Source organism: Triturus cristatus, chromosome 12, assembly GCF_964204655.1.
Source record: "Triturus cristatus chromosome 12, aTriCri1.1, whole genome shotgun sequence".
Lineage (NCBI taxonomy): Eukaryota > Metazoa > Chordata > Amphibia > Caudata > Salamandridae > Triturus > Triturus cristatus.
In genome coordinates, this window is record NC_140595.1 from 230,594,861 (window position 1) to 230,622,303 (window position 27,443).

General features: G+C 45.2%; 1 protein-coding gene and 1 pseudogene across 2 annotated transcripts in view; one reads left to right on the forward strand and one right to left on the reverse strand.

Annotated features, from left to right (window-relative positions):
- Nucleotides 1-27,443, reverse strand: part of PLEKHG4 (pleckstrin homology and RhoGEF domain containing G4) — a 1,592,954-nt gene that overhangs the window by 1,172,885 nt on the left and 392,626 nt on the right. The window lies entirely within an intron of this gene.
- LOC146775770 (small ribosomal subunit protein eS19 pseudogene) lies at nt 23,960-24,392 on the forward strand (annotated as a pseudogene).

Here is a 27,443-nt window from a genome sequence, read left to right on the forward strand (position 1 = left end):
GTTCCCTGTAGGGTGAGCCTCAAAATGTCAGGGGAAACAATGTGGGCCTGCCTGATGGTACACCCAAGGGAAATACTAACCCAGATCAGGAGACCACCCGAAGGGCGACCTCTTCCTGTCAACGGTGAAATGGCCGGTATAAAGAACGTAGTATAACCGACCATATGAAAGGGCATTATGCTCCATGTCTCCTGGAAAATACAGATGCTATAAGGCACTATTAAAGAGTTCCAATATGGGAGATCTAATTTACTGGCAAGGCCGGCTACATTCCAACTTAGAACCCTAAAGGAAGAAACTTCAGTGGCTACATCTTGTGTTATAGAAGAAGTAAGAGAATTAAAAATAGCCTGTGGCGAGCTATGTGAGAAGTGCGAGAAAGAATAATTACTATCCTGATGAGTTGGAGTGGGCTGTAGGCTAGACTGCTGGATATTTTGGGAAGAATTCCCGACAGAATCAATAATCTCATTAGCATCTTCAGTATTTTGGGCTCGTAGAAAAAGATGGGTGCCGTCCCCAGAAAAAGTTCCATGTCAATATGGATCATAACAATTGTAGGGTTCACAATATCTATTAGGAACAGATGAAAAGTATGCATTTCCACTATAGAACCAGTCTCCCTTAAGATGTTCCTCCTGAGAGAAGTGGGGAAGGGAATGCGAGTGGTGGAAATACACAGAGTCTGAATAGAATTGGCTTAAATCTGCACATCCTATGCCATTGGTATTAAAGCCTGATTGACCATTGTTACAGATTAGCCTAGTTACACGGGGGTCCCTAAAATTTACAATGACGCAGTCACCAGACATTTTCTTTGGTCTGTTACCCACCCAAGAAACCCTTCTAACATGGAGGACATGACCATCCAGATGTCTAGGGAGTGGCCTATTAATATTCAGCCAGTGTGTTGTTTTATTTTTTAACTCGATGAAAGATTCTGGCTTGCCGGCTTTGAGGTGTGGTACTCCTGTTAAGACGGCAACAAAGGGTAGGCACTCCGGTGGAAGATTAATGTGGGGTAAATTTTGCTCAGGATGGGTGGCAGTGTCTTTTAATTGGACTTGCACTGGATCTTTACTAGGTAATTTAGGAAAGTTCTGTGCGGGTTTTACCGCACGTCCCGGTGCTTCGAGAGGTATGGGACTGTCAGTCAAGCCAGAGGCCAATTTTTTCTTAGTAGATAGAGTGCCCCGTTTGGATGTGGATGCTGGGGACTTAGTACCAGAAAAAGTAGCTCCATTCTTTAGTCCTGAACATGAGGCAGCATTTAGCTGCAATGGAGCAGCTTGAGGAGTAGGGTCAATGTTAATAATTTGGGGGGGATCGACATTAGGATAATTATCCTGGCCCATCTTTGAGTATAACTTAATCAAAGATTTAAGAGAGAAGAAATTGACCAGAGAGGCCTGTTCAAATTTCTCAAGCCTCTCGGACAATGCTCTTACTCTTTCCATCAAGGGTAATAAGAGGGATTTGATAAGTGGCTCAAGTTGGCCAATAAGAGAGACTTGAGTATCTGGATCTGCTTGCGATTCAGAGCGTGAGGAGGGCTGCTCAGCAGAGTTTTTGAGAACTGAATTGGTGGACTGCACAGGGGATGATCTGATCCTCTGATGGTGAAGTTTGGGAGAGGCTGTACGGCCTACTTTCTTGTCAAGGTTATGACGCAATTTACTTTTACATTTCTTGGGTACTTTTGTATGGTTCTCGTTGTTACCGCTACCCACTCTTTTTCTTTTACTTGGAGCGGATTTTGAGACTACTGTAGTAGATGACTCAGGGGGGACAGAAATTTCCTGGGAAGAAATTATGTTACTAATAGGTTCAGGAACGGCTAGAGAAGTAACCAAAAGAGGTGAATAGGACAAGTCAAGCTGTGTTTGGGAGCCATAGTCTACAGATCTAACAGAGGTTGCATCCGCACTAATCGGCGTATAATGTGTGTTCCCCAAAGAAATACCATCTAGTTGGATGTTATCTGGGACAGGGGAGACAGCTGATGCAAATTTGCCCATTGAGGAACGTTTATCTTTAAGCAGGTCGAGGGAAAGTCGGCGTTCTGTGATGGCAATTTCCTTTTCAAGTACGGAACACGCACGTATTATGAAATGGTCTAGAGTGCCACTGACTGACGCCCCGCCTTTATCACCTCCCTTACCCGAACGAGTAGACATTGACATAGAGAGATTATATACATGCAAGTCACAACATGTAATGTAGCAAACAATATGTTGCACGTATCGCACACCAAGTCAGTCAGAATAAAAGGCCAATAGTCACTTTACCGGAAAATGGCAGAGTCGCAGGGCCTGGAGGGGTGGCCCGGCCTCCTTTGTCCTCTGACGGCCACAGACGGGTCCGCCCTTGGCCCGGGCTTGGCCCGGGCGCCGCCCGCGCGCGCGCGCCCGCGTCCCGCGCTGCGGAGCACCAGACACGGCTTTATGCTCCCCCGGCGCTGCCTGCTGACGTCAATGGCACGCGCCTGGGGTGAGCACTGGCCGCTGGGAAGAGTTGTATTTATTCAATATTCAACAACACCCACGACCGCGGGGTCCGGCAGCTGCAGATCCCCAGCACGAAAGGAACGTTGTTGAGAAATCCACAGTTGGCGAATCGCCACAGAGGGTGGAATACAACTTCAAGAAACAACTTGTTTGTCCCCGTGGAGGTCGCATGCACCCACAAAGGAAGGCTGCATGCTTCCACCTTGTGAACCGTAAATACAGTAATATCACAAAATTTCATTTCTTAACAAACGAAGGCAAAATATGAAAAGGGAAAATGAACATCCATCACAGACAATCAGTCAAACACTACTGTCAGTGGATGATACTGCATGTCTCCCCTGTGACTGTGACTGACGTGGCAACATAGGTAGCGTGACGACGTGGGACGCAAGCAAGCAAGTGAGCGATCGGGCGGAAGGCACGGAAGACGGGTGCTCCGCGTACGATCACTGAAAGTGCTTGGAAAGGCGCCGATAATAAGTGCGTGAAGCGAGAGGGGCCCAATTTGGGGGCCGTGTAAGAATCGGCTGGCACGGCCAGCACCGTGAGGTGAGAGAAGCAACGTCTGCTAGCGTTAGCGCTAGCGTTCGTACTCAGCTGGGAGTCCCCCCCCCCCCCGCATCCTCTGGTGGATCCGTTTTTTGGCAGACCCGGAGGGGGAACATTAGGACCCTGGTGAGGAGTAGAAGCGGTGGCATTGTGCACTTTAACACGCCTGGAAGACGCTGGTATTAGGGGGGCCAGTGAGGACGGGTCTGTTCTGGTCAGGCTCTGAGCCAAAAGACGTTTGTTTTAAAAAAGACTTTCTTCAGCATATAGAGACATTCAGCCTGTGGCAAATCCAGTGTCAAGAAGAACCAAGAACCACGGTCAGTCAGTCAGCACACAGGGGAGGTAAGTGTTTGTTAAACTATTAATATTATTAAATTGGTTTTATTCAAATTCCAGACCTGGGCTTGAGCATAGAAAGCCCAGGAAGAGCAAAAAGAGCAAGAAGAAAGCGCGTGATAAGGCTTAAATTGAGTTTGTGGGCAGCGAATGGTATGGTGTAAGGAGATAGAACCATCTGCTTGAGTGCCTACTCTGTTCCGGCTGGCAATTCTACGAAACAGACGCAACATATAAACAGTACAGCTTATATAAGGAAGACATATCGGAATGGCGCCAAGAAAGGCAAAGCCAAGGAAATTATGTAAAGATTCATCGAAAGATTTTCATGAGTTGGAAGTGGCGACAGTTGAAGAAGGGTCTGAAGGGGAAAATTACAAAGAAACTCACCACAGTTGATAAAACACAAGGTTGTGGGAAAGAAGGTGGCTTAGTGTCCACATCAATAAAAGACTTTGTGGGGAAGCACTTTAAGAGGACCCTTACACCGGGAAAAAGTCAAGCCCAAGAGAGTAATAAGGTGCTACCAAGTGTAGAGGAGGCCACGGAGACTGTCCATTCCTCCATCACACAGAGTGACAAAAGCCACATCGACCCTCCCCTGGAACCAAGACTTTCATCTTCACCTCGGATCTTTTCCTTGATGGGGCTTGAGGACGAGGTATTGGCAGGGAATGGGTCTAAAGATGTGGGGGTCCGCATCGATTTGTCAAATTCTGCTACAAGAACTACATTTGAAAGAAGTACGGAGCACGTAGGAAATCAAAGCCCCAAGCTCATTGGATTCCGTAAATGAAATGCTACGGAATGGCAAGTTGGGCTTAGATATGACGACATCATCCTCTGCTTCTATGTTGGGCATCATGATGATGCTGCAGAAAATGTTGCCAGGGTTGTTAGAAGTTTCTGTGTTAAATAACACCCTGTTAAATAACCATGAAATACAGTTTAAAAAAATGGTAGAAGATCTACAGGGGATAAGGGAGCAGATGCCAACAATGGTTAGACCAATACAAGACCCCTTAATAGAAGGTTGTAGTGAAGAGAACACAGGGGCTACTGGGGCCACTGGGGAGGGAAGTGTTCAGGATGATGTGTACATTTCCAGATGGCCGATGTTGGTAAGGAGACCGGGAGATGTTTCTTGACCAAAACGCCAGAATCTTAGCTATTCTTATCAAAGACCAACTCATACACATGGAAGGAAGAAGGCCCCCCAAAAAAAGAAAGGTAAGGAATTGCAGTCCAGAGTACAAACTTATGAAAATGGAATGCTGCGAAATAATAAAAGGGTTGTTGGAGTAGACGCAGAAGTAGAAGGGAAAAGGGTACCGCAAATTGCACCCGTAAATCTAGTAGGGAGGATAAGTGTTTAAAAATTAACAGAAATAAGTTAGGAGGGAAAGAACCCCCTAGAAGACCAGCAGTTGGAGGAAGTAGAATAAACACACTACCTAGAAAGAAGGAATGGCAGAGAAGAGGTGATTGGGATACAAAAATGCCTTCAGTTGAGAGCAATAAAAACAAAATGTGGATATATTTTAAACCTACTGACCAAGAGAGGGGGAGGAAAAGACAAAGGAAGATCGTCCCTCTAAATCGTTCCCAACTTTTATTTTCTTTTGCAAAATGCCCAAGTTTAAAAGAAATTGGTACAAAGGATCTGAGACAGGTTGGGTTTAGTAGTAACAACAAAGGAGCAGAATATACAAAGGTCCAAGTCTACTCAGGCCTTGTTAAGGCAGCTATTCAGAAAGCGGAGAAGGAGATACTGAAAGAAGACATAAGGATAATCTCTGAGGTAGAAATTGAAGAAGGGAAACAGCGAGAAGGAGACTTTCTGAGATTCCATGCAGGGTTGGGGGAAAGGCAGGTGAAGTTGGTAGAAGGGGGATGTGGGGAGATGGCAAACATTACCATAGCAGTGGAGAACCTGGAGCCTAATAAAAACTGGGGCAATTGGGGCTCGGATAACAGCATCCTAAGTACATCTTCATGGGGTTTGAATGAGTCAGGGTGTCTTAGTGAAATCGATTAGGACACCAAGTTGCCGCATAGCCTGAGATTAATTTCATGGAACATAAATGGGTGGGGAGGACAAACAAAGGTGGACAGCAAAGTACGTCGACATTATTTGTTTACAGGAAACATGGCTATGCGGCAACACCCCAGTAGTTGAAGGGTTAGTTCAGATCCAAAAGCCATCCAGTAAAATGAAAAAAATTGGACGCCCTTCGGGCAGGATCATGACTCTCACCTCAACCAGGCTAGTGAAAGAGGTTAAGTCAATTAGCACATTATGTAAATGGTTGTTGGTCTGTAAGGTATCCCTTCCAGGCAGTAAGGGGAAGGATGACTACCTGATTCTCCTAAATGTATATATTCAATGGTTTCTCAAAAATAATGAAATACAGAAATGGGGCTTTTTAAAAAGGATATAACTAATTTTAACAAAATGTACGGAAAAGACACAATGGTAATAGTGGGTGATTTTAATCACAAACTAAACTATGGAAAGATAGATCATTGGTTTGAGGACATTTTGAGCTCTTATAATATAGGGTCAGCAAAATGTCCTACATGTTTATCCAACAAACAGGATGAAGCGCTAGGGAAGTTTCTGGGTTCTCTGGGATTAATATGTTTAAATGGCAGGTTGGACCCAGACCGCCCAGCTACATGGCCTTTTAGAGTAGGCAATCAACAGTCTCCTATAGATTATATCTTTATTCAGGCCTGGAACTATGCAATGGTAAAAAAAAATTGGGTAATCAAGCGCAAGGATAGGGATCATAATGATTTGTATTGTGAATGTTTAAGGGGGCCAACAAACCAATGTGAGAGAGTGATCCCCCAGGATGTGGAATATCCCAGGCGCCTGACTACAAAATTGACGGAAGAATACGTAGAGAAATTAGTAAGCTTTCAACAAAATTTAAAGGAGGATAGGGTTGAAGGTCAGCAGGTAGTGTGGTACGTGGATAAAATAGCACAGGTGGTGCAATGCCTCAGAGTGCATCTAAAAGATGAGAAGCAGGTTAAGATAAAAACACCACATAGCCACGGAAGGCAACCCAAGTGGTTAAACCTTGCCTGTCAGAATAAAAAAAGGGCCATTTGGAAAATAGAGCGATGTCAGAGGATATGTTACAACCACGGAAACTTAGAGATCCTGCTTAATTTGAGGAAAGAATATAAATCCTTAGTAAGGAAGCAGAAAAGGACCTTTACAGAAAAATGTTGGGAAAATCTACTAGAGACAATAGAAACTAAAAATATAAAAGGTTTCTGGAGGTTGATACAGGATGCCGCAGGTAGGACTTCGGGAAGTATGAGCTGTGTTGTGGAAGAGGCGGCTTGGGTAAACTACCTAGGTAACCTATATAAAGCTAGTAGGATTCTGGAAATAAATAAGGAAACACCTATTTGGACAGTGTCCGTAGAAGCGCTAAAACCAGCTTTTAATACAGAGAAAGTAAAAGAAACAATCAAGAAGTTGAATCTATCTTGGGCAGAAGGACCTGATAACCTCCCTGCCATCATAATTAAAACGCAGATAGATTGGTGGGCAGGTTTCTTATCTCATATGTTTGTTGCTATCTTCTATCAGGCTGTATTCCCTAAACCTGGAGAGGGTCAATAACTAGACCTTTACATAAAAAGGGTGATGGAAGGATCCAATGAACTATAGATTAATCAATTTATTGGACATTGGAGAAAAGGTATTTTCAAAAATAATCCTTGATAGATTAAAGGAGTGGGTGGTCGATAGTCCCAATAGAACGGGGAGGTTTCAAGGAAGGACATTCTACTATTGACCATTGCTTTGCCTTGTGGGCTGTGGCGTGGAAGTCCATAGAGCTGCAGGGCAAGTTGTATTGTTGCTTCGTGGACTTTCGTGCAGCTTTTGATTTGGTAGGTAAGGGAGTGTCTATGGGAGACCATGATAAATTATGAGATTCCCGCTGATCTCCTGTTGGTAATTCAGAAGCTGCACAGCCAAAATTGGGCACAGGTAATCAAAGATACATCAGGCGGCCTAAGACCCGAAATAGCGATAAATAATGGACTCAGGCAAGGTTGTGTTTTGGCCTGCTTCTTTTTGCCATATTCCTTGCCGATTTGCCCCTTACCTTGGGGTCTGCCAGAGGCGCAAGCCCAAAAGTAAATGGAAGGCATTAGTCCTGTTTGCTGTATGCCGACAACCTAGTAATTCTGGACCAAACCGAGGTGGGTTTACAAAGAAAGCTGAATACATTCAGCGAATACTGCTCGGCAAAACGACTAACAGTAAACATGGACAAAACTAAAATTTTGTGCTTCGGGAAGAGGAATATGAAGTTTAACTGGTATTTGGGCCAAACCAAACTAGATATAGTAAATTAATAAAAAATACCTAGGAATATGGTTTACAAACTCTTTGAAGTGGGGCTTGCATTTGGAGGCACTGAAAATAAAAGCACATATGGCGGTATGTGGGCTGAAAAGATTTAATCATAGTTATGGTGATATGTCCCATAAACCACTACTGACGGCCTATAAAGCAATGATTCCCCCGCAACTCCAATATGGTTCAGAAGTTTTTTGCATTGATGGTAAAAACTCCTGGGATCAAGAGGAAGGGAAATGTTTAAAATCTTTACTGTCCCTCCCTAGCTCAGAAATGGTCCAGGCAATTAGATTGGAACTAGGCCTGACTGCGTGGTATGTTCAGGTGCAATTAAGTCTATTCAGATTTTGGAATCGCTTGGGTCTTGAGGAGGTCACAAAGGTGTCGCAATGATGCATGAAAGAAATCCAATCTAGTGACCTAAAATGGGCTAAAGCCACAAGGAGTAAACTTCAGACCATTTGTGACCACCTGAATGTGAAAATAGATACGAAGACATTGCAATTCAAAATAACAAAGAGTGTACTTAAAATGCAGGGAAAAGAATTGTCTAGAGCAATAGACCGGGAGTATCTAAGAAAGAAAGACTCTGTAAAATGGATGTGCAATAGCTAGGAGAAAGACATAAGTTCCCCTTACCTAGACACACTAGCGAATAGTTGGCTAAGAATGGAAGTGCTTAGGATAAGAATTGGTATTAACCCGGCTGTAATAAATAGTGCTATAAAATCCGGCCAAATGCAACCAGATGGTAAATGTATGTGTAAGATAGGGATGAAATGCAATATTTTACACATTTTATTGGATTGTAAAAAAAATGCAAACTTACGAAAATTATTCCTTCGTCCCATCTTTTTAAAATATGATGTAAGGGCGCGTTTACAAGCATGGGAGCTTCTTGCTGATATGGAAAATTTAGATATCACGATAGCTATTGGGAAATATATGCAGGGTGTATATAAGTTCCCTGCTGCATTAGAGGATTACATGCAGTAATGTGCGTTGCAATCTAAAATGAAATCTTACTGTCTTTTAAACTGTTAGGAATTACGTTTTAAGGATATTATGATGTGATGAATACGATATTTTATGTGTAGATTCTTTTAAATGTTAATGTATGAGCTGTGGTTTAAAGACCAAACGGTCTAAATAAACTTATCTTTGAAACTGGAAACTGGGGAAAATGAACAGCTTAAGTTTAAACATTAGGAAGAATAAAGTACAATAAAGAAAAGCATAAGTAATGGTAAACAACCTGTAAAAAGAAACAAGCATGTTTAGCTCAGGACGTAATCCTTGAATTTGTCAGGTAATTTCCTCAAGCGAACACTATTCTTGTCACATCATTTTACATGAAGAAGTAACAGGGTAGTGTGTCTCTTGTGAGAAAGAAGGGACAGAAGTGGACAAAGTAGAGTCCACAGGTGTCAAGGGAGCCACAGGTGTCATGGGAGCTAACGTATCCTGTGACTAACTATAAGACTGTATGCAATCAGTGCTTAAAGCAGGACGTTTCATGATGATGTCAGCTTGGGCGTTAGTGAGCAGGACCAGATTTCGCTTGTTCCACCATCCCGTTTGCTAAAAGAGCTGAACCGCTACTCACGTGACTAACTTACACAGGAGAAAAAAAATCTGGAAGCACCTTTCATCACATTCTTTGGGTTTTTAATTAAGACCCAATCACCGGGTTTGAGCGATTCACCACTAAAATGTTTGTCAAAAGGACGCTTCATGGAGTCTTGATAAGTTTTGATCCTAGCTTTGATGACATCCAAGGACTCTAACTTACAATCAACCCTGCTGGATAACCACATTGGACACAAGATAGAGTGCACTTTCCTTCCTCTAAGAAAGGTGAAAAGTGCAACCCCAGTGGTGCAGTGGGGTGTGATATTGTAAGACCAAACTTTATCCTTCAAGTAGTCTAGCACATTTAAACATGATGGAATTGCAGTTTGTACCCCCCCTCCCCTTAATCAATATGTTAAACCTCTCCACTAGACCTTTGGAGGAGGGTGAGTAGAGAGCCACTTTGAGGTGTTGAATATCATGACGTTCTAAGAAACAGCACATACGTTGGGAAACAAAATGAGTTCCGTTGTCTGTGACAATTGATTTAGGCGCTCCCTCCACTTTGAAGATTTGTTGTAGAAATGTAAATACGTTAGCAGTAGTAGGACCATCACAAAACCAATAGAACATCCATTTCGAAAGATAATCTACCATCAGGATTAAGAATTTGTGGGTGTGTAACAACTCATAAGGACCATAAAAATCTAAACCAACTTTAGCCCAAGGGCCACTAGGAAAAGGCACAGGATGTAAGGGAGTTTGCATAGTCTTCCATCTCTTGTCAGAAAGAAGGCATTCTGCACAACTCTCAATGGTTGAATTAACCTGGCCCTCCATGGAAGGCCACCAATAAAATTCCTAAATGCGTTGACAGGTTTTAGAAATACCAAGGTGACCCTGATGAGCTATCTGTATAATCTTCATGCGGAAACTTTCTGGGGGAATGAACAAGTCATGACGCATAAGAATCTCACCAGCAATTGACAACTCATTGGACACAAAAGCAAAGTTTCTTATTTCACCAGAAAGTGTCCTGCTTTCTGGCCAAGCCTTAATGATAAATTTTTTAACTCTATTAAGGTTGTGATCCTTGGCATATTCTTCCCTCCATGTATTCTCAGAAATAGGAAAACATTCCTTGGCAGCATCTATAGCTGCAACCACACAATCAGAAAGTCCTGTGTCATTCTCATTCTCTTCACATTTTAGGGACATGAGAGATAAACAGTCTGCTCTGAAATTCCTACCACCAGGAAGATGTTTGATCACAAAGTGATACTCTTGTAGGGTACAGAGCAAACGTACCAGCCTTGCAGAAGCCTTATTGGGACCGGCACCATTGAGAATGTACACCAGTGGTTTGTGATCAGTAAAGATGTCACATTCACACCCCCAAATGTAAGATCTAAACTTATGTAGAGCCCAGCACACGCTAATGCCTCTCTTTCGTAGTGCTGTAACGTGTTTCCGCGGGTTGCAGTGTTATGGAAACAAAAGCAATCGTGTGCACTTTGCCTCTCACCTATTGACCAAGTACGGCACCCAAACCAGAAAGACTAGTATCCATATTAAACAAGCACTGGCATAGCCAATAGGTCCCGCTTTTGGGACCTTACAAGTATTTAGTTATGCAGAACAATATCCTTGCTGCAACAACAGCAACTGTTGCATGGCTAAAAACTTATAAGGTCCCAAAGGCGAGACCTATTGGCTATGCGTATTTCTTGCAAAGGCATTTTGTTTTAGCTTCAGGTATACTAACAATAGAAATCAATTTGAGCTGCTGGAAAGGCAAAAGATGAACGAAAACAACATTTTAGTAAACAGTGATGTATAAGACAGTCAGAATCAATGAAATCCCATCTCATTTTAAATATTCCTACAATAAACTAGATACAATTGTGTGTTCGTGCTTTACTTCGAAGCAGTTCTAGGATAAATTGTTATAAATCATTGATTATAATAACTTTGAACTAAAACGGATGCCCCCCAAAAAACGTAAACAAATATGAATGTAGTAAAAAAGGCACACGATCTTGTCTTTTTTCAGATCACTGGTGTCGGCTGCCTCCGTGACATACAATACACTGTGCATATAGTGACATGTCGCCGCTCTTGATAACCTGTGGCAAGAGACAATGTCACAGAAGCCACTAGGACTGCACAGAGCAGGACGCTTCACCGGCGCTGGCTCTCCGAGCTGCTCTTCCCGGCACGATAATTGTTCTCTGAACGGCAGAGCGCATTCAGCTAAACATGTTCCTTTTGCTTACCAGATGGCTCTTTGGCTGAAAGAAATCTCCTCCGTTAATTGACAGTGTGGGTTCTATTTGCTTATTTCTCAGTCTGTCGTACTTTAATATTCGGGACCGCGTAGGGGACAGGGTCCTACCCCTGTCTATCTTGGTATTAGCAAACCGCAAATGGTAAATGCGGTATGTACGAGTGCTTTATATATCGTTCTAGCTATGAATGCACTGTGTACACGTTATTCTGCTTCACTACGCGGGTTCCATTTTGGAAGCGGTGGCCATCTTGTCATTGCCCTCACATAGGCTATAATGGAGCAAATACGGGCCTCACAGTACATGTGCTTTCCCGTGACTTCTTTGTGACCTGGGCAGCTGGCTCTGCTGCCCCGGGTCAAACTGGTCTCACGAGCTCCCCTTCCTCCGTCCACCTGTGATTAGCATCAGGGCTTGACCCATCGTAAAACCCTTTCATTCTACACAAACCTCCGGCTAATCTCTTTCACACCTGCTTGTTCCTGCTTTATGACTTGTTTCCCAAAACAGGAGATGCTCATGTTTATTGGGGGGTCTATCGATATCCGATGTGGGATCTGAACCTTACTGTGTAAATCATTGTGGGCTGGCCGAACTGGAATGTGGGATGGTCATCATGACTCTGCCTTTTCCTTTGAAATGTATACATGTAATGGCCATATCATAAAACCTAGGAATGTATGCTTGAGGCAGGGAAAACTGTATTTAAGATGAAGTCCGTTCCTATGATTTTCAGCAGTCTCCTGAGAACATACACGCTGTTGTACTTCTAGGATACCTGTAATTGGTCTGCAGCCAATAAACGAATCTTTGACTTCACCCAGAAGACTCTGTGTTTCTGTAGGTCTGGAACAGGGTGAACCCAGAAGTCATAGGGTGTGTGCCCCTGCACCGCTGGGTCTAAAATACCCAGTACTTCAGTTTGGCGCCCAACGTTGGGCTCGAGTTCAGCGGTACCAGTCCAAGCCAGAGGTTCGTGAGGAGCTTCGTGTGGAAATTCCGGAGGAAGGCCGCCACTTCATCGACCCCTGCATGTCGACGTGGTCCGAAAGTCTTTTCTGCGAGGTTCTCCGCGTCCCGACGGCTACGAAGGACTGCTGCCCTGATTAATCGACCTGTTTTGGACCCTTGACGAGTTTGAGAGAGCGAAACAATCGAGAGAGTCTTCTGGTGACGCCATCGATCAGCAATATTCAGTTAAGTATAAGTGGAGCGTCTCCCATTTGTTTGGTATCCTTCGGGATCGTTTGATTTGGTAATTTGGTAATTTGGAGTTTGCAAACGCCAAAGCCAGAGGATTCGTGTATTCACGAGACTATCGTAATCGATAATCCTTTGACGTTTGGATCTAGACTAGTGAGCAAAGATGCCTGGTTCTAGAATATTTGGTAGATTATTCTGTTTGGGTTGTGGAAAAGATTTCCAGCTAGAGGAATCATGTCCGGTTCCTCCGGTTGGAACTCCAACTTATGAGCTCTATGTAAAACATGGCGTAGGCCCCATTGCATATAACGAAGTATGGATCCACTACACCAGGAAAGACGGTGTTTTCAAATGGCCCCAAAATGGTAGTTTCGATACCGATATTTTAGATAATTTGGAAATTAAATTGTTCAAAAAGAAAGCCCGGACGGCGATGTTTGACTCTTTCCGCTTATGGCGAGAGGAAGCCAAACAGAAGGAAATTAAGCTAGCGAAAAAGAATAAAAGGGAGAGAGGTATGACAGTAATGCAAGCAGCTGTACAATTTAAAGATAATGAGGAGGAGCAGATGAATGAGCAATTGCACAGGCAGCGTAAGTTAGGGATCGACAAATGTTCCCCAGCTTTACCACACTCTAAGCAGAATGAGTTAGAAGAAAAGGAGAAAGATCCCCTGATGTCGCATTTACTGAGTTCGCCACCCCCGTATGCTCAAAATGCCACGGCACCTCCCCAGCTTGTGAATATGCCACCTCCAGTGAATATACTGCAAGCCTTGCCGCTACCGCCAGCTGCTGCGCAGCCGGCTCTTATCCATATAGCGCAGCCCTCTCAAGGGCCGCCAGTTGTGTTTCCAACTGCCCCTACACTTCCTGCGACTTTGCCTAGTTCGGCAGCTGCCTCCCCTGACACTCTTCCTTGCACCACTCCAGTACCTGTTTCTGCATCCTCTTTTCTTCCCTATGTTTTTCCCCCTGTTTTCGCCTCAGCTTCTCCTTCAGCGCGACAGCGCTTAGCTAATGTGGTTACTACATTAATGTCGCCTCTCTTTGATTCGTCTGGTGCGACTCCTGGTTTACAGCGTAAGCAACTGCGTAGTCAATTGCCTAACCCAGATGAGAAAAAAGTAATAGATAGCATGGCGCGTAGATGGATTGTTTTCCCTTCATTGTATGATGTGGAATCAGTTGTCAACGTTTTCCATCAGTGGGATGCCCCAAAACAGAGATATGTGTTTGAGAAAATGTGCGAAATTCTCTGTGAAGAATTGGAGGATAGTGGTAAAAACCCGAGCCCGCAGGAGTTGTGTAGAGTGAGGTTTGACTTTGGAACTGGTATAATTGTGGATAGCGAGGTAGATAAAGCTGTTGCGGTTGTATTGTCCTTCAGGAATGATGATTGTCAACAGTCGTTGTTTGAACCTGATGTCTCTGTGGGAAAGAGGGTAAAAGCACGCCAATATCCGATGCGTGAGGTTCCCCCAGTTTGGAGACCCGCTGATGCAAATGCTAATCCACCTGTTGTAGCACATTTCCAGCGTATTTGGGTACATGTTCCATGGAAAAGATCTGAGGTGTTAGCACTCAAGCAGTCATTGCCTGATCCCCGTAAAAACCCTACTGGTTATTATAAGGAGTTGTCACAGACTGCAGAATCGTGTGTAATGAATCTGGCTGATGTAGATATGCTGTTTGAGAATGTGGTTCCACAGCCTTTGTGGGGATCCATACGTAATACGGATCATGCTGCAGAACTAGGAGACACATGGGCTAATATCATCGCTGCTGATGCTAGACAAACTGGTGGTGCGAAACCTGAGCCTTTAGTAGCTGAACTGCCTGGTAGAATCATCACGTATATGAAGACAATAATGCCCGCGATGCGCGTAAATTGGGACAAGTTATCTGCATGCAAGCAGAAGAAAGATGAGACAGTGTCAGACTTCTTTACTAGGTTTGAAGAAACGTTTGTTGACCACAGTGGGCAAGATATGAGTACTGAGGGTGGCCAACGGTTGTTTGTGGATAAGTTTGTGCAGAATTTACTTCCTGACCTGTGTAAAAAGTTAAGAGATTCAGAAAGTGCTTGGGCTGTTTCCTCTTCAGCGCAAATACTGGCTACTGCACAGTATTATGAAAACAGAGATAAGGACGAGAAAGATAGGACAGAAAAGAAAACGAAGGAATTAAAGACAAAGGTCCTTTTACAGCAGGCCTATCCGCCACGTGGAGGTCAGAATAATTATAGGCAACCCCAAGGTGTCTATCACCAACCCCAACAATTTCAGAATAATCAGCAGATGAACGGGTATTATCAACCACGTGTCCCTGTAGGTCCCAACCAATGTTCATACTGCAAAGAGGAAGGTCATTTTAAATATAGTTGCCCTAAACTAATGCAGCGGAACGGTAATGCGTATGGCGCAAGAGGTAGAGGTGGTCAGCAAGCTCCTAGAGGCAGAGGGCGTGGAAGTGTTCCCCAGAACGCGCGTCCTCTTCCGCCCCAAAGCGCCATTAATAGCTTTGATCAGCAAGCCAATACGACTAGTAATACGGCTCAGTATTATAATAATGATTATTATGCAGAGGACGGTGATGCAGAAAGTAATGATTACTAGGACAGCCGTAGACAGAGAGAGGGAGTTGTTTCAGTGCCAGTGGATCAGAGTGGACCGTATGTTGAGGTAACTACAGCAGATGTAACGGAGCCCTTTCTGCTAGACACTGGTGCTGCAAAGAGTTCAATCATGCATTCCAAACTCCCTGGCGCACCTTTGTCTGGCGATATAAATGTTTCAGTAGGTTTTTCTGGCGCCCCGGTTAGGAACCCGATTTCTAGTCCCATGTCACTTGCGAGCTGAAAGCACCCCTGATCCTAACAACAGGTTGTGGTGAGAATTTGCTAGGATTAGATTTGTTGAAAAGATTGCATGCTACACTGTATTGTTCACCGTCAGGAGTACAACTTACATTAGGCAAGAAAGTGATTTCCCCGATGTACTTGTCTAAAAATACAATGCCACCTGAATTGTCATCCCTTCCGGATGCCCTTTGGGCTACTGGTCCCAATGATGTGGGCCTCTTGGAGATACCGCCATACGTGGTGACTTTAAAGGCCAATGTCAGACTGCCACGTATTCCCCAGTATAAGATCTCTAATGAAGGCCAGAAAGCATTGTTAGACATTGTCAGCGACTTGATTAATAAGGGTGTGATTGAAGAGACAAGAGGCAACGTATGCAATAGTCCGATTTTACCTGTCTTAAAACGAACGGACCCTTCACAGCCACCTGTTTAGATTTGTGATTGATCTTAGAGAGGTTAATAAAATTGTTGTGCCACAGTTTCCAGTTGTCCCTGATATAACTGCCTTGTTAACGATGATTCCAGCCTCTGCTGCATGGTTTTCAGTGATCGATTTAAAGAATGCTTTCTTTAGCATCCCAATTGCAGAAGAAAGCAGAGACATTTTTGGCTTTAGTCTGGGAGGCCGAAGCTTCCGCTTCAAACGCGCTCCTCAGGGCTACTGTGAGAGTCCATCCATATACAGTCAAGCTTTGAAAGCGCAGCTTGATGCACTTGTTTTACCTAGTGGCGCTATTCTGATTCAGTACGTCGACGATTTACTAATCGCCGCGGATACTGAAAAGATCTGCAAAGAAGCCACATTGTCATTGTTGCGCCATTTATCTGCTTTCCATCATAAAGTGTCTCTCTCAAAGCTGCAGTATTGTCGACAAGAAGTGACCTACTTAGGTCATCTCTTATCGAAGGAGGGAAGGAAACTGACCCCAGAAAGAATTCAAGCCATTGCACAGTTGAGTGTGCCAAGAACACAGAGAGAAGTGCGCGCTTTCTTGGGCATCACTTCATACTGTAAGCATTGGATCCCTAATTTTTCCTTGTTGGCAAAACCTTTGTTAGCCTTAACATGCAAAGACACACCAAATCCTATCCCATGGTCTGAAGAGTGCCAGAAAAGTTTTGTGGAATTGCGTAATGCATTATGTTCGGCACCTGTGTTGGGTACCCCTGACTACAGTAAGCCTTTTACATTTTATGTTCACGAGAAAGATGGATGTGCGTTGTCAGTGTTAACACAGCCTTTTGGTGACAGACCGCGCCCGTGCGCATATTTTTCATCAACCTTAGACCCTGTAGCGAGGGCATTGCCAAGCTGTCTGAGAGCGACAGCTGCTGCAGCTATGTCTATCCGACAATCTGCTGGTTTGGTAATGGACAACACATTGATCGTTATGGTTCCACATGCTGTAGACACATTATTAAATAGGACCAAGACACAACACTTGACTAGTGCGCGATTATCGGGCTATGAGCTTACACTGTTAGCAAATCACATACACATAAAGAGATGCAATACGCTGAATCCAGCTACGTTATTGCCACATCCAGCAGACCTAGATGAGAGTGAGCAACATGACTGTCTGTTCAGAACGGAAGAAGAGACGAAAGGGAGAGTGGATCTAAAAGATGCTCCCCTGACTGAGTGTGATGGTACCTTATGGGTGGATGGTTCGTGTTTCAAGCTCCCCAATGGTGACACGACTGCTGCATATGCTATCACGACTTTGCATACAGTTGTGGAAACTGCACGAGTGCCACATAATTCGGCCCAAGCAGCAGAATTAATCGCCCTCACGAGAGCATGCGTGTTGTCTGAAGGAATGAGAGTAAATATATACACTTTGGCGTGGCTCATAATTTTGGGCGACTGTGGAAAGAGCGTGGGTTCCTGACGTCGCATGGAGCTAAAATTCAGAATGGCAAGTTGGTGAATGATCTCCTTGAGTCACTGACCCTACCGTTGCAAGTTGCGATCATGAAATGCAGTGCGCACAGGAAAATTACAGATGATGTTGGACGTGGGAATGCGTTTGCTGATGAGACCGCGAAAGAAACAGCACAGAATGTAAAGACTAGAATGTATGTTGCAGGCCCCGCAAGATGGGTAGATAATGTTGGGATGTGTGAAAACACAATAGAGAGTGTGAAGTCGCTTCAAGCTGAAGCCACAGAGAAAGACTTAAGCAAGTGGAGAGAAAGTATGGGTAAGTTGGATGAGAATGGTTGTTGGATTGATCTGACAGAACATAGGCGATGGTTGTTACCTGACGCATATGTACTCCCAGTGGTTACAATGGCACATGGAATGGCACACATCAGTACGAAAGGTATATGCAAGTTGTTGGCTCCAGTATGGCAAAATGCTGGGATTCCCAAGTGTGCAGAGAATGTGGTTAAGAGTTGCATGGTATGCTTGAAGTACAACCCTGGTAGGGGAACCCCAACTCCGGCTGGTCACTTTGCACCCCCATCATGTCCATTCGAAGTTTTGGAGCTGGACTTTATTCACATGGAAAGATGCAACAACCTGAAATATGTACTGGTGGTTGTTTGTGCTTTCTCAAAATGGATAGAGGCTTATCCTCTAAAGGATAACACTGCCCTATCCACAGCCAAAGCCCTTGTGAAAGAATTCTTCCCTAGGTTTGGGATGCCAAGAATGGTGTGGTGTGATAATGGAAGTGAGTTCGTGGGTAAAGTGATGAAGAATGTATATGAAGGTTTAGGCATCCAGCTAAAGTTCCACGCTGCAAATCACCCCCAATCAGCTGGACTAGTAGAACGCTACAATGGAGCCTTAAAGCTCAAGCTGGCCAAAATCCAGGCGAGCACCGGTCTTAAATGGCCTGACGCTCTGCCTTTAGCTCTCCTGTCCACCAGAATGACCATACACTCACGTGTGGGACTTAGCCCTTACGAGGTTGTTTTTGGCCGCCCGGCCAACGTATGGGGTGTACCGAGGCCTACGAAATTTAGTGAGATTGAGCATCCAGTACTACTCGATTACCTGTATGATTTGACTGTTAAACTGCGTGTTTTGCACCAACAGGTACATGATACTCTCCCTCAAGCCTCTGAAACTCCTGGACACCCTATCAACCCTGGTACGTGGGTGCTAGTCCGAAATTTCCAGCGCAAGAGCAACGACGAGCCTCGCTGGATCGGCCCTCACCTTGTGCTTTTGTCGACAAGATCAGCGGTGCGAGTAAAAGGGAAGAAGCACTGGATCCATGGCACCCACTGCAAAGTAGTCCCCTTGCCTCTGCCATATGACCGGTGGGTCCAGGAGGGTATCGTCGACTCTGAGACAGACACTGTACCTCGTTTTATACCATTCAGTGACGCACGCATAAGAGACACAGTTTCAGACCAAGAGAGTGACAATATTCTACAGGAAGCTGTGCCACCATCAAATCGACTGGACACCACTGAGCCTGAACTTTTGTTCCAAGACCAAACAGCACCTGGCCGTCTCCGTTATAATTTGAGACCAAGGCCCATGGACAAATAAAGATTTCCTTACTATTCCCTTTTTGACATTTTTAGCTCTCCCATCTGAAAGACTTTCTTGATTTTTGTTTTTCGAACCACCATCCGGGTTCAGCCGCAGGTTCGCGGTGCCAAGACTTTGGGGTACAGGCCGAAGACGTTAGGTCAACGGTTCTGGTTGGTCTAGGGCGTTTCCCTGGACTGACAGGCGTACTCCTTAGCAGAAGAAACTCATCCGCCGCGAGCGGCCCGTTTAGAGGATGGAGTTTTTTAAGATGGAGAGACCCGTTGAGGAAATGAACTTTAAAGCAAGGATGTGTAGAATTGTAAAAAGCAAATGTTTTGTATTTTTGTGCCTTTTTACACTGTGTAGTATCATAATGTTTATTGTAGGATTTGTGTTTTTCTCCGCTCAAAAGCCCATTGCACCCACTGAACAGCCCATACCTCTTTCTACCGCCTCCTCTCACTCTATTCACCCTTTGCCTGAGCACGAACAGACCCGACAATCAGAGTTTGTAAATAACTCGTTTATCCAGCTCTTGCACCAGCACCAACTAGTCATGAATACGACCAATTGCTGGGTGTGTGGGTTAATGCCACATACCATTAACAAGGGTATTCCCTACCTGGTGCTGCCGTATAGTTATAATGGATCCTCATGGGCATTCCAGACCATGTTTCTCTATGCACTAGATGCGTACTCCCCTCGCCAACCGCGTTCCATCAGACCTATCACCAATAATAAGGCTTTGATGAAAGGAGTTGCCGATATGAGCAGAGATATCGATGCATACTCATCCATTCCCAAAGAAGAATTGAGACCTTATGTAGGATGGAACGCGACGGGGTATAGTATTAGTCTGGGTGAAAGACAGCGAAAAATCTCATCCCCAATCTGGGTCGTACCCCACATGGGTCGGTTCTGCTTACAGGGTAATGGTCAGAATCCTAGAGCTCAACTGGGAAGAAGTGACTGTACTGAAACGTACACTTTCCCGTCACAGTTCTCCCCTGCGTTTTTGGCTGCCAAGGGTACATATTTCATCTGTAATGACCGAGCATATACATGGCTGCCCCCTGATTTCTCGGGCACGTGTTATATTGCGAATCTACTACCGCCGACATTTACTGCTGCCTCCGATTATCACAAGACCAGAGTTGTGAGAGGTGTGATTAGTAAGGAGGATACTGCCGGTCAGGAAGCGGGAGACTACTTCTTGGGTTTCCTGCCGTTTTGGGGACCTATGGTCAATAGTAGGAACCTGCGACAACTGACACGTGTGGTTGAATCCACTGTAAATTTAACGGCTGGTGCCCTTGGTAATCTGACAGCTGAGCTCCAAGCGGATCGCCTTATGACTTTGCAGAACCGCATGGTTCTAGACGTTATTCTTGCAGACCGTGGTGGGGTATGTAAGGTTATTCAATCCAGTTGTTGCATTTTCATACCAGATAACGCTCCAACAGTGTATCAAGCCATCTCCAAACTCCATAAAATATCTGAATCCATACACGTGGATAAGGGAGACTGGTCACTGGTGGGGTGGTTCTGGGAACTGATATCTGCCTGGGGTTGGAAAGTTCTGATGGTCATTGGAATGATCTTAGCCATTCTTTTCCTGTTCTGTCTGTGCATACAGTGTGCTCCTGCGATATGTGGCCTCTGTGCTACCTTCTGTGTAAGGAAACCTGTATCGAGGGACGAGCTAAGTAATAGGATGATGCTACAGCAACATCTCCATGACTTTGCGAACATTGACCTAGACTCGGATTGAGATGAGTATAGTGATTGCCTATGTAAGGGCAAAAGGAGGGTCTGTCGTACTTTAATATTCGGGACCGCGTAGGGGACAGGGTCCTACCCCTGTCTATCTTGGTATTAGCAAACCGCAAATGGTAAATGCGGTATGTACGAGTGCTTTATATATCGTTCTAGCTATGAATGCACTGTGTACACGTTATTCTGCTTCACTACGCGGGTTCCATTTTGGAAGCGGTGGCCATCTTGTCATTGCCCTCACATAGGCTATAATGGAGCAAATACGGGCCTCACAGTACATGTGCTTTCCCGTGACTTCTTTGTGACCTGGGCAGCTGGCTCTGCTGCCCCGGGTCAAACTGGTCTCACGAGCTCCCCTTCCTCCGTCCACCTGTGATTAGCATCAGGGCTTGACCCATCGTAAAACCCTTTCATTCTACACAAACCTCCGGCTAATCTCTTTCACACCTGCTTGTTCCTGCTTTATGACTTGTTTCCCAAAACAGGAGATGCTCATGTTTATTGGGGGGTCTATCGATATCCGATGTGGGATCTGAACCTTACTGTGTAAATCATTGTGGGCTGGCCGAACTGGAATGTGGGATGGTCATCATGACTCTGCCTTTTCCTTTGAAATGTATACATGTAATGGCCATATCATAAAACCTAGGAATGTATGCTTGAGGCAGGGAAAACTGTATTTAAGATGAAGTCCGTTCCTATGATTTTCAGCAGTCTCCTGAGAACATACACGCTGTTGTACTTCTAGGATACCTGTAATTGGTCTGCAGCCAATAAACGAATCTTTGACTTCACCCAGAAGACTCTGTGTTTCTGTAGGTCTGGAACAGGGTGAACCCAGAAGTCATAGGGTGTGTGCCCCTGCACCGCTGGGTCTAAAATACCCAGTACTTCAAGTGATAAGTCCGCATCAGAGACCCCGAGAGACTATATAACACCTGCTCCGAGGACAAACAAAACCAAGTGCAGGGTAGAAAGGAAGATACTGCTATGATCATGTCAACAGGTTTGTTGAACATTTTTTTTTCCTGAAAGCCTGAAAAGCTGCACAGATGAATCAGCTGTGCCATTGCAAGCTTCTGACCTCATCAGCCTAAAGACTGGTCCATGCACAACCATGTGACAAAAGGGAATCTAAGTGAAAAGCACAATAGACCCGTTTCCATGTCTAAGGTTTGTTGTGTTTGTTTACTTGTGAGTAGAACGGGCTGCTTTACATTGCTTTGTTAAATAAGAACTGCTGTAAATGCAGTGCACCTTAAGCAAGCATTGCCCGCGATTGCACAAGACCCGCGGCCACGAGGCTGCGATTTTGCAAGTCGCCCGGCCGCGAGACGTGCTCTGTGGAGGGGCGAGCAAGACAGAGGCAGAGCGAGGCGCGCGCGTGGGAGAGCGAGAGGAAAGCCATATGGCGCATCTGCTCGTAAGCACGCGCCCGCGCACATGCACGCAAGCTGTAGGCCGGCCATGGTAGCATTTTTTGAAGCCCTTACTAAAAGTCTCGCCAGACCAGCGCATGCGCTGGGTCAGGCGAGACCTAAAAAACATTTACAATCATCCTGAAGAGGCTGTAATGCAGGAGCACGTTAAATAATGACTTTAACTTGGTTGAAGGTATCTTGTAACTCTTCATTCCAAATGAATTTGGCACCTTTTCTAAGCAAACCTCAAAGGGGTTCCATAATTTGGGCATAGCCATGCATGAAACGGGCATAGTAATCAGATAAACCAAGGAAATAGCGTAATGCATCCCTGTCCTTGGGTGGTGATGCATCACAAACAACTTTAATTAATGACAATTTGGAGATAGTGTGTGTCCTAGATAATCCAGTACTTGAACACCAAACTTGCATTTTTCATGTCTAATAGTCATGCCAGTTGTGCACAACTTGGAAAGAACCTTGGACAAGGTGATGTTGTGTGCCTGGCATGAACCAGGATATCGTCCTGCACGCTAGCAGTTGAGGCTAAGCCAAATGGGAGCCTGAGATACTTGAATGCCCCAAAAGGGGTGACAAAAGTGGTGAGTTCTTGGGAATCCATGCTAAGGGGAATCTGATGATATGCAGAGCATAGGTCAATGAGGGAAAAATACTTGGAACCGCCCAGGCCAGCCAACAGGTCGTGGATTCAAGGGAAGGAATGACAGTCTATGATGATGTTGCTGTTCAAGGAGCGCGAGTCTGCACGGAGTCTCACCTCCCCAGATTTGTTTCGGACAACGTCAATGGGAGGAATCCAAGAAGAAAAGTCACATGGGACAATGAACCCCTCAGATCAGAGGTTGTTTAGGACTTGTTTTAGATTATCCCTGTCACTAAGGGTCCAATCTTATTAATAAGAACCATTGGAAATTGGTTGACAATGTTCTTGATAGCTGAAGAAATAACTGAAAAAGAAGAGTTAGCAATAGATATAGTATCCACATTGTATGCAGCATCAGCTATGTAACCTTGAGATAAGTCACCAAGGATAATAGGAATGTCTGTACCTGGTTTTAGGTAAATTCCCTTTTTAGCTAGATCCTGCCAGGCAACTATGTTCCTGCCTTTAACTGCAACATACATTTTGGTAAAGACATTAAGCCCTAGACACAATAACTTAGATTTGAAAAAAACAAGCATGTCAATCTCAGTTTCCCTAAAAGCCTTACAGTTAACATCAGTTGGAGTGAGTGGTATGGTACCATCTCACTCCTCCTGGAATGAAATGTCAGACAATATTGTGATAGGTGAGCCAGAATCGGCCATGACTCGAAATGGTACACCTGCTATCAAAATGTTAATGGTAGAAATCACATTGATGGAAGCCTCAAGTTGGGAGACAAGTGAGTTAATAGATTGGCCTTCATGGATAGCTTTGGAAGAAATCATAGAGCGTTCTATTGCTTTGGCTATGTCAATGGTTTCTGATAAGGAGGGATTCCTGCAACTCAATAGTCTTGCCCTTTTCCCTTTCCAGTAGCAGGAGAGACGCAAGATGCCCAGTGTTACAGTAAAAGACGTGAACCCGCAGGAGTTTGTGAGAGCTCTGTCTCCTTTCCTGAAAAAGTCAGGAAAACTGAAGGTACCTGAATGGGTGGACACAGTCAAGCTGGCAAAGCACAAAGAACTGGCTCCCTACGATGAGAATTGGTTTTATACCAGAGCTGCTTCCACCGTCCGTCACTTGTACCTCCATGGTGGGCTGGTGTTGGTTCCATAACAAAAATCTACGGTGGGCGGCAGCGCACCGGTGTAATGCTCAGCCAGTTCAGCAGCGGCTCCAAGAGCTTAGCCTGGCAAGTGTTGCAGTCTCTAGAAGGAGTAAAAATGGTGGAGAAAGAGCAATTTAACTCCCCAGGGCCAGAGAGACTTGGACCGAATTGCAAGACAGGTTGCAGCTGCAAGCAAGAAACAGCATTAAGATGAATAAGAAATAAAAAAAAATCAATAGTCTCGCCTGAATTTTGTGAGAGAAACATGCGAAGAAAAATTGATCTCTAATGGAAATGTATGCATTCGCTCCAAATTCACACGTAGAAGCAAGTATTCTCAGTTCTGCTATGTATTACTTCAAACTTTCATCAACATTCTGTTTTCTTTTAAAGAAGTTGTGACGGTTGAGCATGATACTTGGCTCTTCATCATATTGCTTAGTTAAACGAGCTAATGCTTCCTTAAAAGGATCCCAGTCATCACCTGAACCTACTCAGGGTGCATGAGGCAAATTGTCAAAAACGTTTTGCGCAGCAAGGCTAATGCAACTATAAAGAATAGCTGCTTTACGTACGGGTCAAAAACCTGTGGCATCAATTGCTACCAGATAATTCTCCCAAAAATTGATCCCTTGACGCTATTTAATGCGTGGTATGCCTGGGGACTGCAAAAAAGGTGGAGGGAGTGTGATTTGCTGCGCAGAACCCATGGTTTGTAGACAAAATTATACAACAAATGTGAGATAAGCAATAATGTATAGTAAAAGTAATTCCTTTTTAGAATGAAATAAGTGATTGTACCTGAGTTAAGTGCTTACTCCGTAGGAGAAGATGCCAAGTGGAGAGCAAGGTAAGTGAAATGACAGTACCTGGGCGGTGATTGTAGAGGCTGCTGGATTTACAGGAGTAATGGAGTTAGTAGCCGGTGGGAAAACTGACACATAAGGCTGAAATGGGCTCCTGCCAGAATGTGTTGTGTGCCCTGCTGCAGCGTAGAGGATGGAAAGGGTGTGTAAGTGTGACAGCCAGCCAGTGCGCACAGCGCTGGGAGAGTGAAGAGCCATAGCACCGCCATTGGCAACACTACCCACCCCGCCACACATAGCAAGCATGCTAATAAATAAACACACCACACAATTTTTGTTTGGGTAAAACTGCTGCAGGTTTATTACATACACCGTTATGTAATATGGTGGGTTATCTTACGTGCGATCCAAGGGCAGGCAACCATCTGGGCCGCCTGCCCGCTTGATGAGCCAAGCAGCACTAGACCGAACCCCATCTGTGCTGCCCCTTCTGGTGATCCTGTTCCCAGGTCACGTGACACATGGTCCCTTATTACTCACGCCCCTTTCAGGGCGGACCGTAGCAAGGCAGGCCCCCGGTTGTTCAGGCCCACAACCGCCCGAAGGACTAACGGGGCGCCGACACGGTTTTCCAGGAACCTCCCATGAGGCTCCTGGGCTTTGGCTCTGGCACCCCCTATGGTGCCGTGCAGAGGTACCCTTCTGTACCCATTTGCTTCCAGATCGCCCTGTAACTCCGCCTGCAATGAAAAAGGACAACAGTCTCTGCCTCCTGCCTGCCACAAACCACGCCGCACTAAAGGGCTGCCCTCTTTAGTGGCCCTCTGCGGGGTCCTCGGGCAGCTGCAAAGTGCACTCTCTTGATGCGATGAGGTGAGGTGTGTTGTTTGCGGTCGGGAGGCACGCTGGGACTTCCTGATGAGCGTGCATGTGTGCATCCCCAAACTGAGTGTGAGCGGAAGTGCGGCTGAAGGGAAGGCAGCCGGCTGAGAAGAGCTCACAAGGAAGACTAAGGGAAGAAATAAATCCAACGTAACCAGAAGAGGCAATACTGTACTCTGCCTGACGAACAAAGAAGGCTGTCGACAGTTGCCAACTGTATCCTGGAGATTGGGTAAGTAATAAATAAGGAGGTAAAAAAACATCCAATGGAGAAAATTGTTGAAAAAATGCAGGTCGTGGGTGCGAAAACAAGATCTGATTGTCGCCAATATGTTAAGATATGAGGTGAAGACAAACGTTTTGAAATAGTGGGTATTCATTCAATATTCAAGAACATCCATGACTGCGGCGCCCGACAGCTGCAGATCTCAGCATGAAAGAAACATTGCTGAGAAATCCACAGTTGGTGAACTGCCACAGAGCGTGCAATACAACTTCAAGGAAAAACTTGTTTGTCCCCGAGGAGGTCGCATTTGCCCACAAAGGAAGGTTGCATGCGTCCATCTCATGAACCGTAAATACAGTAATATCACTGTTGTGCCCCCTGTCGTGTGTGTCAGTCTTGGCTAAGACAGCTTCCCGGGCACACACACAGACAGTTTTTGAGCTGCTGTAGGCTGACTGTTCTGGCGTTTATCTTATTGCAGCTGCACCCAAGAACTTCACAGGTCATTAAAAGATCATTTATTTGTTAATGAGGCTTTGGTGTTTTTTTCACCCTTTTCTTAGAGCCCCTGCATCTCTACATTGCCTATTGCTGGAAGAATTAGGCCCCCCCCCCCCCAAAAAAAATTGTATTAGCCCCGCTGAAATTTGGCTCTAGTTGCGCCTCTGGTGGTGCCCAGGCATAACAGATTGGGAAAAAGGAATACAGAAAACTCAGCTTGCCCCGAAAGACATGCGACTGCTGGAGAGTGTTGGCTCTGCCCCACTTCACCTCCCAGAGAAGCTGAACTCTAAGATAAAGCAGGCAGAGATCGCTCCTGCCCAGACCCCAGAAGAAGAATAGAACTGCACTCCCTTGGCCTGCAGTAGGTGTGGACCCACAATGCCACCAACTAATTTTTGCAGAAGCCCGTAAGTACCACGGGTTTCCAGTGAGAATCCGCCAATACCACGACCTTCCACAGGGGAAACATCCACCCGAGCAAATGCCACCCATGAGCGGTTGCAGGCTCAACACCATGTCCAGTAAGCAGGGCACTGCAATCTCCTGTTCACCAGCTATGTGTGACAGACCAGACTTTGGGTGATACCAGTACAGAGCACGTGTACCTGTGCTACATGGGTACATCACCTGAACCACGCCACCCACATCCTGGAACCCAATGGAAGCTGGCTCTCTTCTGATGTCAAACTGTAATAAAATTTCCTCTTGGCCTGGCTAATCCAGCCGACCACTTACTGCCAGTCACTGTCCGTCTATTCCCCAACAGCATGGGCTCAGGGCCCAGTCGGTCTCTGCATCTGACCACCACTCCTTCAAAATGGTGCCCCATGCCAGGCGATCAG